The following is a 12,958-nucleotide window of genomic DNA, read 5'->3' as shown; positions in this document are numbered from 1 at the left end:
ATTCTATACAGTGTAACAACATCTACAAAAATCCTTCTCTGTGATTCCATTTCTTTACTCCTTTAATTTATATGCATAACAAAATACAAAGGTCCAATAACACTGTTTGGAGGAATTTCCTTCTAATCACTACTAGAATCAACTTTTCTATTGCACAACAAAATAATGTATAATGTATTGTTTACACACAACTCTCAAGTTTATGTTTTTCCTTGTTAGATCACTAGGATAGTGGTTCATGAATAGAAATGTTGCATGGAGTGTTTACACTATGCGAGTCTTATGGCACAACTTTTCTCACATACAACTTTTCTGGCCAGTTGTTGAGTGTGATTTGGAGAACACATTTTCTGGTAATTAAGTAGTATCCGCAACTTGCTTAATGCTTATGTTACTACGGCAGGAAGAGAGACAAAAAGAGGTGACGAGGAAATGTTAGATAAGACTCAAGTAGGTTCTAAAATACTTTCAGGCAGCTTCAATTCTACGTATTTTAATAGGCATCAATTAAAATACCATACTTATTTTGCTAATTGATAATAACTTGTTGAGGGGAAATAAACAACTTTACCTCAACTCTTTGCTGCAAACGTCACAGGAGCAACTCCTGTAACCACTTTTTAATTAAAGACGAGTTGGAACCTGACACTTGCGGCATAATTCACACACTGAACAAACGGGAATACCTAAGTGTTCTCACAGAATGAAATGCAGTTCTTTTCTCCAGCAGATCAATGGCTACTGTGCCTCTTGACAAGCTATGGGCGTGTTGGAGGTTTTTAAGGCATTTCGGGGAGTGTGGTTAACAGCTTCCCGATTGTAAAATTTTGTTTAAGATACTGAAAACGAATCAGCAAATATTTTGTTTTCTTGGAATATAGTGAAACGCATTGTTAACCGATTTAGGGATAAAAATACAACTTATAGGTTTTAACGTCAAGTTGGACATTTTTAGGCACTACAGGACCACAGTTTCTAACCTTATAAATACATGGAACGTGTAAATACAACTTCATTTTAAGTAATTTCTTCAAGAACAAAATAGGTCTTTACCTAAAATCCGAGGGCTGGTGATTACATCCCTCCATATAGAGTTGGCATCAAGAAGGGCACTCGGTCGTAAATTAGGGCCAAATCCACGTGCGAGCCAGGTCGCGCTCCCGACTCCACTTATATGGGAAAAGCAGTAGGAGGAGAAGAAGAAGAATTTTGTTTGTTTTATGCATTTTATTTTAATTTTTTCATCAAATAATATATTAACACAAATTTCTTAATATTCACAAACAATACGAGAATAAAAATAAGTAATCAGTAGCTAACACACAACTTGACCACCTAAAACAAAAAATCAAGGACAATTTACATAAAGGTAATACTACTGTACAGTAATCAAGGATAAAACTGAAGACAGAACATTTTTTCACAGATAATTAATTCAGTATTGTCAAGAAAGACCCCACTAACACCATCCAAAAGAAGCTCAAACAAATACTCAAAAATTCTCAGTCTTTGTTAAATGAACAGCACACATTGAAACTGATTAACATGAGCCCCAAACTACTAACTGCAAGAGCACTCCCTAAAATTTTAGGAACAGACCCACTTACAGAATTTCAATTTATTAAAAAATTTCTAAACATCATTTTGCAGTTACGAAGTTACCTCAGTTTTCCATTTATTACCATGATATCACCAACATGTATTTCAACATACCGATAGCTGAATCTCAATAATAATAGCAAATTGAGTAAAATCGAAATAATTCTTTTATGACTCTCCTTAAATTTGCTATTGACAACTACTACTTTTCTTTTACGAATACCATTTATGAACAGGACGGTCTTCGCATGGCATCCCGTTTCCAGCATATTTATCTGATATTTATCTTCATAAATTGTTTTTCTTACAAGTTGCTTTACATTGCGCCAACACAGATAGGTCTAATGGCGACAATGGGGTAGGAAAGGGCTATGAGTGGGAAGGAAGCGGAAGAGTCCCAGCATTTGCCTGGTGTGAAAATGGGAAACCATGGTAAAACATCTTCAGGGCTGCCGGCAGTGGGGATCGAACCTACTATCTTCCGAATGCAATCTCACAGCTGGGCGCCCCTAACCACAGGCAAGTCACCCTTGGAAGTATTATTTTAAGAAGTAGTACAACTGGGCAATCACCCCTGCTTAACACTAATCAGAAGGAAAAGAAAGTAATGGTTTGATTCTTCGAAAAATGAGCAAAAGAATTAGGATTGATTAAGGGAGGTGAGGGTAAAATATACACTGTATATTGCAAGCTTGATAACATTATAAAGAAGTAGAAATTATGCAAATGTTATGTGGAATTCCTTTCAGAGGAGAGATGTGATAATTGCGATGTCCAGGAACACATCAACATGCCCCCAGAAGTACATTTACTTTTTATTACATAATAAAGAGCAGCACTCACCATTCTCCATTGCTTTAGAAGCATTGCTACTGGCCAGCGTAAAATGGTGTGAAATAATTCCCAGCAATGATGAGAATTACATTCCGTCATCAACCAGCGCATAATAAAAGCACAAGTAAATACACCCTGTAAAGGCGTATACTGTCCACACGCCAAGAAAGAAATGGCATTTAGGACCTGTAACCTATTTTCGCACATCCAGGCCAATCTCTGTCATGAGAACAGAGGCCCTTTTGGGGCCACACTCCCTTTGAGAGGCTTTTTTCTATGGTCGCGGTGGATAATATCTGTACGGCAAAAAAAAAAAAAAAAAAAAAAAAAACCAACATAATTCTGTGCTTGTCTTAGTTCCCAAGTAGACAAGTTGGCAGCCTTGTGCACCACCCAATCACGCTGTCCATGAGAGGTCCGCCAACCCACACAGATTAGTAAATATATACTCGCCACAACACAAATACTTACCTCGTGGACTGTATAGGAACAGGCTGAAAACTGCTTCGAGCTGAACTCGTGCCTCTTAAATTATGGGGAGGTAATAGAGGCATAACCTCCAATAAAAGAAATGTGATAACATAAATGGGTTTATTAACATAAAAATGAAATTAAATGAGTCAATGAACAAAACCTGGGGATACAAATAACAAATAACTTACATGTTCTGTCCAAGGAATAACATGTGCATAGTCAATTTCCTTTCAATTCAGAAAAATTTATCTTTTACAAACACTAACAGAGTTGTCATGGAAGCGTTGCGATGAGTGAGAATTACATCAATAATAAAACAAACCTTTTCACGAAACAGTAAGTCAAAATAGGAACCACCCCTTTTCTCTCTGTGAAAAATACAACATTCGCAAAAGAACACACATAACTCAGAAAGTTGCGTAATGGAGTATACGGCAATGACAGGCCTCAACAGCCACGTCCATTCAAAAGACGTGGGCCACTCTAACAATAGCTCCATCGAGACTCACATTCCCAGCTATCAGAAAGGCACCGAGAAACAAAACCCCAGCCGGAAAAAAAAAAAAAACCCTAGGAAGATGATAGGTCGCCATAGTTACTGAGATCAATCAATATCTCAAACAATGAAACACGTTAATGGAAAGAAAATATTTTTAAAATAATAATTAATCGGGCATACAACCCGAAAGAAAATAAGGAAGGCACAAAAAATAATATTTGCGAGATGCGGAAACCAACACAAATCTCATCTATCAATGCATACAGACACACGCACACACAACCTAGAAACCAATATGAGCAAATCCAAATAAGTATAGGAGGTCAAGCTAGGATACGAGAATGCTCGCACTGCATGACAAATAAAACCAGAGGCTTGTGAGCTTGAACAAGATACACATATCACAACGTTGGATGGCCGCGCAGCAACCCAGGCTCATCCCAAATACAATCGTGATCCACACATATAATGCAAGCTACATTCCATACTCATATCACCTCTCTTTTGGTGAACATGAGATGCGTATCATTAGCGTCAAAACATATCAATACCGTACAAGCTCAGCCAGTCGTAGACTCGAAGAAAATTAAACAGGGTCTCAAATCAAGGTCAAAGGTACACACATAATTTACACAGATCGGTGTCACTCTCCACTCTCGCATATAGTAAATATACGCATGGAACAAGCAATATGTAAATTAAAACATGAGGTCTGCAGATTAGAATCTCAGAACGCAAGATCACAATAACTATGACAAACCCAAAAGAAAAATGTACATAAATACTGTAAAAGTTTTGTAAAATGAAATCTGCAGATTATGTAATAATCAACATTACCCCAGCGACAGTCATTCTGCGCTTAGATGTTTGCGATACAAGTGGTGATGTTAATAGGTTGAACCTCCTTTCCAGTTATTTAATTTTTAACATCAATAATTTCAATACGGAACAATGAAATTTTTATCTTTAAATACAAGTGGTGACCCGCAGCCCTAATATTAAGGTGCGCAAGATATAGTTTCAATGAATTCGGATAGGGAAGGAAACCAGTTGCAAATATCTTTTTCATTTTTTTCATTTACCTGTTATCTATGGCGATATTAAATTTGTTACATTATTTTTTTAAAAAAACCTTTGTACCATTATCTTTGAACATACAGACACCACGAAAATGTACCGTAAGTCTGATCACTGAAAGTACTTCAAAGAACTCTGCAAACTGTGATGTGTTAGTCTCACACATATGTACATTCAGCTGAATAACTCTATATATAAAATAACATGTCCTGAATAATTCATCTTCGTCGAGCCTTTCTAATGCAATTATTTACACATGCATGATCTTCTTTGCTTTAATATTTCTATCTCGATTCCCATTCCTTTTTTCATTTTCTTCATTCAGATAATATTTCATTAAAACATTTAATTCTTTGTCAATAAACACATCTCTACAATTTACACATACAAGAGGGAGTGACACTTTTGTCTCAGGAACGCAGCGTGTGGAGCTGCTCGGAACATTTCATCTCTCTTCGGTTCCACAAACTAAAATTCGGTACGTCACGCAGTGCGTGGAGCCACTCGGATTGTTTCGGCTCTCTTCGGTACATGAACTAAATTAGACTTGGCTAGCATAAGGCACCACTGGGAAGTAACGTGCGGGTGAAGGTTCACGCCCGTTTGTGATGTGTCTGTGTTCATGTTTTCTAGGCTTTTTAAAGTTTTCCTGTGATTAAGAGTGGCGTACTGAGTTGAAGGTATTATTACTGAAGGGGTGGATAGGCGTAATTATCTTGTGTTTGTGTTCAGGTTCTCTAGGCATTTTAAAGTTTTCCTGTGATTTATAAGAGTGTCGTAGTGAGTTGAAGATATTATTACTGAACGGGTGGATATTCGTAATTTATCTTGCAATTATGGATAGGTATAATTGTAATTTCTGCAGTGAGTTATTTAGTGTACATAAAAACTTACTGAGACACATCAGTACCAAACATCGTGGCAACCAAAATGAGAGTTTTAAGTGCAACTTATGCGAATTCTCCACTGCAAGACGTGGCTCTCTTAAGCGGCATACATTCAGCATGCATGAAAAGGTCTCCGCAAAAGTTGAGTCAAAAATACTTTGTCCATTATGGAAATATGTCTGTGCATCACGAAGCAAGATGCTTCAGCATTACTTGTCGCAACATGGTATAGACGTAGTTAATGAAACTGTGGAATTTAGTGAGAGTGATTTTTATAACTAGAAATCTAAGTTCAAAAAAAGATCATCTATGCAAGTTTGTATGCAGCAGGGGATATTGGGTTAGAGCTACAGATAATTGCTCAAAATTGTCATTCCACTGTCATCGTAGTGGTGTTTATAAATCCAGAGGGCAAAACGAGCGCCACCAGAAAATATTAGGAAGTAATAAAATTGATGGATACTGCCCAGCCAGCACAGATGTCACATGTCATCCTTCTGGCGAAGTTGAGGTTTCATTCTGCAAAATGCATGTAGGTCATTAGGCTGAGCTATGCCGGTTAAGACTTTCAAAATCAGAAAGGGATGAAATTGCAAGGAAAATATCACTGCAGATTCCGTTTGACTACATTTTAGACTGTTAGGTCTTCAATTAAAAGCAGCAAATTAAGAGCACTGCAATTTAATATCAAATAAAGATCTTCACAACATAGCGAGAGATTATAACTTAAAAGCCGAGGCAGTTAGACATGCGAATGACAGCATGAGTCTGGACTCTTGGGTGAAAGAAATGCAAGAAATAGATTCCGTAGTCCGGTTCTACAAACCTCAGGGAGTTAGTTTGGAAGCCCATCCACAGCTGCGCAAAGAAGATCGACAACAACGTGCAATAATCCAAGAACTACAATGCCCTGGAGCAGCAAAGTCATGTGACAGTAAAGTGAAGAGGCGAGAAATGTTACTGGATAAATTCATGCACATCCTAAATGAGGCTGAATCCGACGAAGACTTCGACATTATTGACAAAAAAGCAAAATTTATTGCCAACCATTCAGGCCCGCAAATCTGCATATTCACTACCTCCAGTTTCACCAGCAAAAAACTAAATTTGAACATCAGAGAAGATTTCAGCCTAGCAATAAACCTCATAAAAAGACGTTATCCATTGCAAAGCCCACAGCCACAGAAGAGCAAGACATTGCAATAAAATTACTGTTACCTAAATCTGAACTACAGTGATCAATCATGGATCTTCTAAACACGATAGAAGGTGATAATTATATTATAATTATCGGCAGGAGTGTACTTCAAAAATAATTCTCAATTAGCCACTAATAGACTGGTAATTAAGTTAGTGAAGTGTGAGATTTGTGAAATAAAAAACACTAAAATTCATACATACAGTATAAACTTAAAGTATGTCATCTGGAATAATCTTTCTTCAGCGGGGTTTATCGATCTGACAACTGGAACTCAAGTCCATCACAAACATGTGCAGCGTCTGGGGGGGGGATAGATTTTATTTGTACTATTGCTTAAGAATGAAGGAAATTCATACTTAAGCGTGGCGCGCTAAGCAGCCTGCAAGTGCCACACCCACCGCAACAACTGACATATGCAGTGTATACATCGTGGAATCGAAGAGAGCAGAAATGTTCCGAGTGGTTCCACACGATGTGCTCCCGTGATAAGGGTGAACTGGTATGCTTTAGAAGAACAATAATATATTGCAAGAGCAACAGTTTTATCGCTGTCAGTGAATCGCCTTCCTTTGCTCTTACGAACAAAGTTTTTCACTTGACCCTTAAAAAAATCCTTTGAGTATGAGCTGGAATGACCAAAGTACTTACTTAAGGCAGACTGTTTCCACTTTACTTTTCTCTAACCTGCACACCTCACCCTTCAATTTGTTTAACTTCGTTATTAACACTTTTCGGACACCTTGCAGAAGTCTGTCTGTTGGCTGCACGTGAGCAGTACTGGTGGATGGAGATGTTCCATTGTGTTCCACTTCTTCTTCTTCTTTGAACTCCTTCTTTTTCTTGATCCCAAAATGCGCTTCACGCTGCTGCTGGGAAGATTTTGTGTTGGCGCAGAATTGGGTTTTAGCCTAAAAAAAGGGGTTATTGAAACAAAGTTAATATTCGTATTAATTATACACATGGCTTTTTGAATAATCCCATGTTCTAGTACTATGGAATAAAAACTGGCAAGCTATAATAATACAGCATATAAATTACAAGAATATGATGAACTGTTGTGAAATATCATTAAATTTCATACTAGTTGTGTAACAGCCCCCAAGATGTATAATTATACTATTAATTTTTGTGATTCATGGTGTGGGTTACTGCAGTCACCTCCTACTTCAAGAATCATGGGTAACGGCTGAGTGGCCTATCACGTGGTCCTCAGACTCGAGATACCCTAACATTTTCTGAGTCATGGCCTGCTTTGCGCTCAGGTGGCTACGATCCATTAGGGGAGAGGTCCTCACTAGGACTAGAAGTAAGGTAGCATACTGCTTCACAGAGTGGTGGTAAATAGAAATGGCGTATGGCTTTTAGTGCCGGGAGTGTCCAAGGACAACTTCGACTCGCCAGGTGCAGGTCTTTTTATTTGATGCCCGTAGGCGACCCATGCGTCGTGATTAGGATGAAATGATGATGAAGACGACACATACACCCAGCCCCAGTGCCAACTGAATTAACCCATGATGGTTAAAATTCCCGACACTGCTGAGAATCAAACCCAGGACCCCCGTGACCAAAGGCCAGCACGATAACCATTTAGCCATGGAGCAGGACACAGAGTGGTGGTGGTTATTATTGTTTTAAGAGGATGTACAACTGAACAACCATCTTCTATATAACACTAATCAGAGAGAAAAAATGGAAGGGATCCGACACTTCGAAAAATGAAGGTATCGGCCAAAGGAATACAAGGGCCACGAAGGACATAAACGTGAAAAACGTCCTAAGCCCTGTCCGTAATGCCGTTGGGGTAGGAAAAGAACAAGAGTTGATCAAGAGAGGTTGGATAGGATAGATGAAAGTGAGGAGCCTGGCACAAGTAAGTGGAAGCAATGCCAGGACTCAGCTAAGGGCCCCGTGGTTGCGAACCCACGCTCCAAAGTTCATAGCCCCTGGGGCCCCTTTTAGTCACCTCTTACGACAGGCAGGATATACCGGGGTCGTTATTCTACCACCCCCACCCATAGGGGGAATCGACGAAGCTTGGAACAATTCAAGCAAGCCTCGGACCTATGGAAGTAATGCAGTCCAAGATACAGGCATACGATATAGAAAGAGAATGGGTGGCACACAGTGATGCGGTAGTAAAAGCAGCAAGGGAATGCCTAGGAACAACCCTCTGTAAAGATAGTAAAAAACAAAATCTTGTAGGAATGACAAAGTGAGGGCAGGTTTCAGCATTCAGTTACCACGGGCCAAGTACGCAGTGTATCTGCGCTCCACGCGGTAAAGCTTGTGATAGGTATCACACTCTCATCTGTCCTCAGAGAAAAGAATCGCTGACATGTTTCTGCTGCAACTAATATTTACAATTCATTATGAATAGTGAAATGTTAAATTTGGTGCATTCATTATATAATAACTATTATTATTATTGAGCTTTACAGAGAAACCGAAGTAATAGATGGTATTAGTGATCACGAAACTGTTTTTGTCGTAGTTAAAAATAAATATGAAAGAAAGGAAGGTATTAAAATTAGGACTATTAGGCAGTACCATATGGCTGATAAAAGAGGCATGAGGGAGTTTAAAAAAAGTAACTATGATCGCTGGAAAATGGTAAATAAAAATGTAAACAGACTCTGGGATGGGTTTAAAGCAATTGTTGAGGAATGTGAAAATAGGTTTGTACCTTTAAAGATCCACTATATTATAACAGAGAAGTAAAGAGACTAAGGAGGTGCAGGTTGGAACGAAATAGAGTTTTTTCCTAGTTGCTTTACGTCGCTCGGACACAGATAGGTCTTATGGCGACGATGGGACAGGAAAGGGCTAGAAGTGGGAAGGAAGCGGCTGTGGCCTTAATTAAGGTACTGCCCCAGCATTTGCCTGGTGTGAAAATGGGAAACCACGGAAAACCATTTTCAGGGCGGCCGACAGTGGGGTTCGAACCTACTATCTCCCGAATACTGGATACCACACTTAAGCGACTGCAGCTAAGGAGCTCGGTCGAAATAGAGTTAGAAATGGTTATAGAAGTAAAGAGAAATTGAAGGAACTTACTAGGAAATTGAATCTAGCAAAGAAGTCAGCTAAGGATAACATGATGGCAAGCATAATTGGGGGTCATACAAATTTTAGTGAAAAATGGAAGGGTATGTATAGGTACTTTAAGGCAGAAACAAGTTCAAAGAAGGACATTCCAGGAATCATTAATGAACAAGGGGATTGTGTATGCTAGGAAGAAGTATTCAGTCAGCAGTATGTAAAGATTGTTGGTTACAAAGATAATGTCCAGATAGGGGAGATGAGTAATACTAAAGAAGTATTAAAATATACCTATGATAACTGTACCGGGAGGTATACCTCAACGCCGTGCATTCAAAATTAGCGCCTAAATTAACTCCTCTATCGAACTAAAGTGGAAAACACTACAACAGGAACTTAGAACTTTAATCAGAAGCTGTCACCCCCAAAATATTATGTAATTTTGTTATTGTGCAGTTTCCTAACCTGAGTGAATTTCTCCTTGTTTTGTTTGCCATTCATCAAGAAGTTTGGACATTTTTCCACAGATGACACTACCAAAAGACTATGATCACGCACCCTGGTGCAAAGTGAAAGAGCTTATAATTTTAAGAAATTTTGTATTTCTAGGTTTTTGTAACTGATTGATGTTCATTTATTTTTTGGTTGGCAATATTTCCTGTTTATTTCCGCCAGTTTTGAATCTAGCCAATCACTAATTTCTGTAATTAATTTTCCACCTATCACAGGCTTCTTGTCTGATTCTGAGCGTTACTTTTGAACTCTACCAATAAAATCGAGAGGGTGTGGCTAGTTTAGTCTTGAATGATCTCAAAACTTCCCTGAGGGTTTCTAAACAGTGGATTTCCACGTTTCTTGGCCAATTGATCGTCGTCTATCTGAGTGTGTGTGTTAAGCAGGAGAAGGGCGGCCTCTTTCGTCGGCAGCAGAATATCTATAAGGTAATGGCCAAATAACTTTATTCTTTCTTGCTATCTCCGCAGTTTAACCCGAGGGAAAGGTCCGACTATTTAGTATGTAACAACTTTTCTAAAATGTAACTTTCTTCTGGCAAGTGTAAAAACTTCATAAAATCTTTAACTGTAAACCGGGGATAGACAGTCTAGTACCCTCTCGAGCTCCCCTTCATCTTGGTTTGGGGTGTCTACATTTTTCTCTAACTGTTTTTCCTACTGAAATGAAATGGCGTATGGCTTTTAGTGCCGGGAGTGTCCGAAGACAAGTTCGGCTCGCCAGGTGCAGGTCTTTCTATTCGACACCCGTAGGTGACCTGTGCGTCGTAATGAGGATGAAATGATGATGAAGACAGCACATACACCCAGCCCCCGTGCCATTGGAATTAACCAGTTAAGGTTAAAATCCCCGACCCAGCCGGGAATCGAACCCGGGACCCTCTGAACCGAAGGTCAGTACGCTGACAGGAAAAACACATTACAGTGTTTTTCCTACTGTAATGTGTTAATGTAATTTATATACGAGTCACCTCAGTAGTTTGGGAATAGCCCCTGTTTTATTGGCCTAGAGCCCTTTAGGTTTTTTAGTGTTCATTATCTTGGAGCACAGTATGCCTCCATAGTTTCAAGCTATTTACTTAACCTGTTCTTTTCCGCAAAGGACTTATAGGTTGGGTACGAGATACCCCTGTTTCAAATTGTAATTTGAGCCATGGAAGGCCAGAGAGTGTAAGATTTTTGACGTTGCCTCGAGAAGGCTGAAAGAAACGGAGAGCCTGTTAGCTCTTTTTCAAGTTTTGTTATTGTAAAGAGTGCCTCTGAAAGGCTAGATATTGTATTTTGGGAGCAAGTGATCTTGATTTGGGGGATTTCTGCCCTTGACTTAATGGTTCCCGATTTTTTAAAACTTGAATTGTGTAAACTGGATCCGGTATCTCTGGAATTGTAAAACTAGGGGCTTGAAGCCCAGAGTCTGTAAATATCATAATCTTGGATTTTCCCAATCTTGTTTAATGATCGCTATTGGTACCTGTAAAATTGTTATGAAAAAAGATTGTTAAGTTTGTTTTCGGAAAAGAAATATAACCTTCTGAAGTTTTAACTCAATTTTTGATATTATAGATAGACCCATTCAAGCCCGCACCTTCTTTCACCTCTGCGTTCCACAAATACCCCGGAACAAGTGGTAGCAGAGCGTGGTTGAATGGGTCTTAATTAAGCACATTTTGACGGCTAATCATAGTATCCGTTTCGAACTCTAAGAATTTTCTCAGTCGCATGAATTTTTTTCTTCTAAATTTGTAAATTTTCTTTCATCATGTCTGGCCCTCACGAAGTCCTCCATCCTGGCTACTTGCGCAAGGAGGAATAGGGATGTATAGAACTAGCACCAATAGAGCGCACTGCTGTTGTACTGGGTAAGCGCAATGCGCCTTTCATTTGTCTCCTGTGTTCTCATGCCGCTAAATATCCACGAATTTAAGTTGCTTAAATTGTTATTTTCGTGACTATGCCAAGCTATTGCAGTGTAACACCTTGAAAAAAATCAAGGAAGCCCATTTTCATTTCACCAGTTTCCACATAATAAAGAAATGAGGAAGAAATGGTTACATGCTATTAGAAGGAAAAAATTCGGTGAGAAGAATCTGACCGAAAACATTAAAGTGTGTTCCCATTATTTTCAACCCGATGACTTTACGAAACCTTTGTTGGGTAGGTGCGATTTACAAAGGCAAATAATTCATATTTTCTAACTATAAACTAATTAGGCATGTTGATAACAACCACCGAATTTATGCGTTAGAATTTAAAGGTGAGAGAGCAAGATTAAAACCGGGCGCTGTTCCATCGCTTTTTCCATGGACCACGAACACAACAAAAACAAGGAAGAGGTCATACACCAAAAAATTGCCGGATTACAACGATAAGCCTACAATATCGGAATATGCAGAAATCGCCTTCTTTGAAGTATGGGAAGAAATCGTGAATATACCCGAAGAAGTAAATGTTACATTTGTGACTCCCATTATCATAGACATCAGCACTCAAAAAATACTACAAGTAATTTGGTTGTTGAGCAAACAATGCGTAATCCTGATGCCATATTGCTTTATACAGGGTTTGTAGACATCCAACATTGTAATTTGGTGTTTGCTGTTCTGGGAGAAAACAGATGCAATTTACAGACATTCCCTCTTGAAGCCAGACTGTGTTTCTTCTTGACAGTTATGAAGCTAAGGACCAACAAATCTGACAAAGAACTAGGCCTTAACTTCGGAATCCATAAAACTACTGTTGGGAGAATGTTTAATGTTTGGATTAATTTCATGTACTGCCAATTTGAAGAGTTGAACATTTGGCCTGATAGAGAAAATGTTCTTGAAAACAGCCCCCT

General features: G+C 38.8%; 1 long non-coding RNA gene across 2 annotated transcripts in view; it reads right to left on the bottom strand.

Annotated features, from left to right (window-relative positions):
* Positions 1-2,749: 2,749 nt before the first annotated feature.
* Positions 2,750-12,958, bottom strand: part of LOC136872015 (uncharacterized) — a 29,693-nt gene continuing 19,484 nt past the window's right edge. For both annotated transcript variants that reach the window (XR_011018053.1, XR_010859858.2), the window contains one exon: positions 2,750-7,479. This is a non-coding gene — a long non-coding RNA (uncharacterized lncRNA). The remainder of the gene's footprint in view (positions 7,480-12,958) is intronic.

The sequence above is a fragment of the Anabrus simplex genome, chromosome 4 (genome assembly GCF_040414725.1).
Source record: "Anabrus simplex isolate iqAnaSimp1 chromosome 4, ASM4041472v1, whole genome shotgun sequence".
Classification (NCBI taxonomy): Eukaryota; Metazoa; Arthropoda; class Insecta; order Orthoptera; family Tettigoniidae; genus Anabrus; species Anabrus simplex.
Note: the sequence above shows the minus strand (reverse complement) of the source record. Positions and strands in the feature narration are given on the sequence as shown.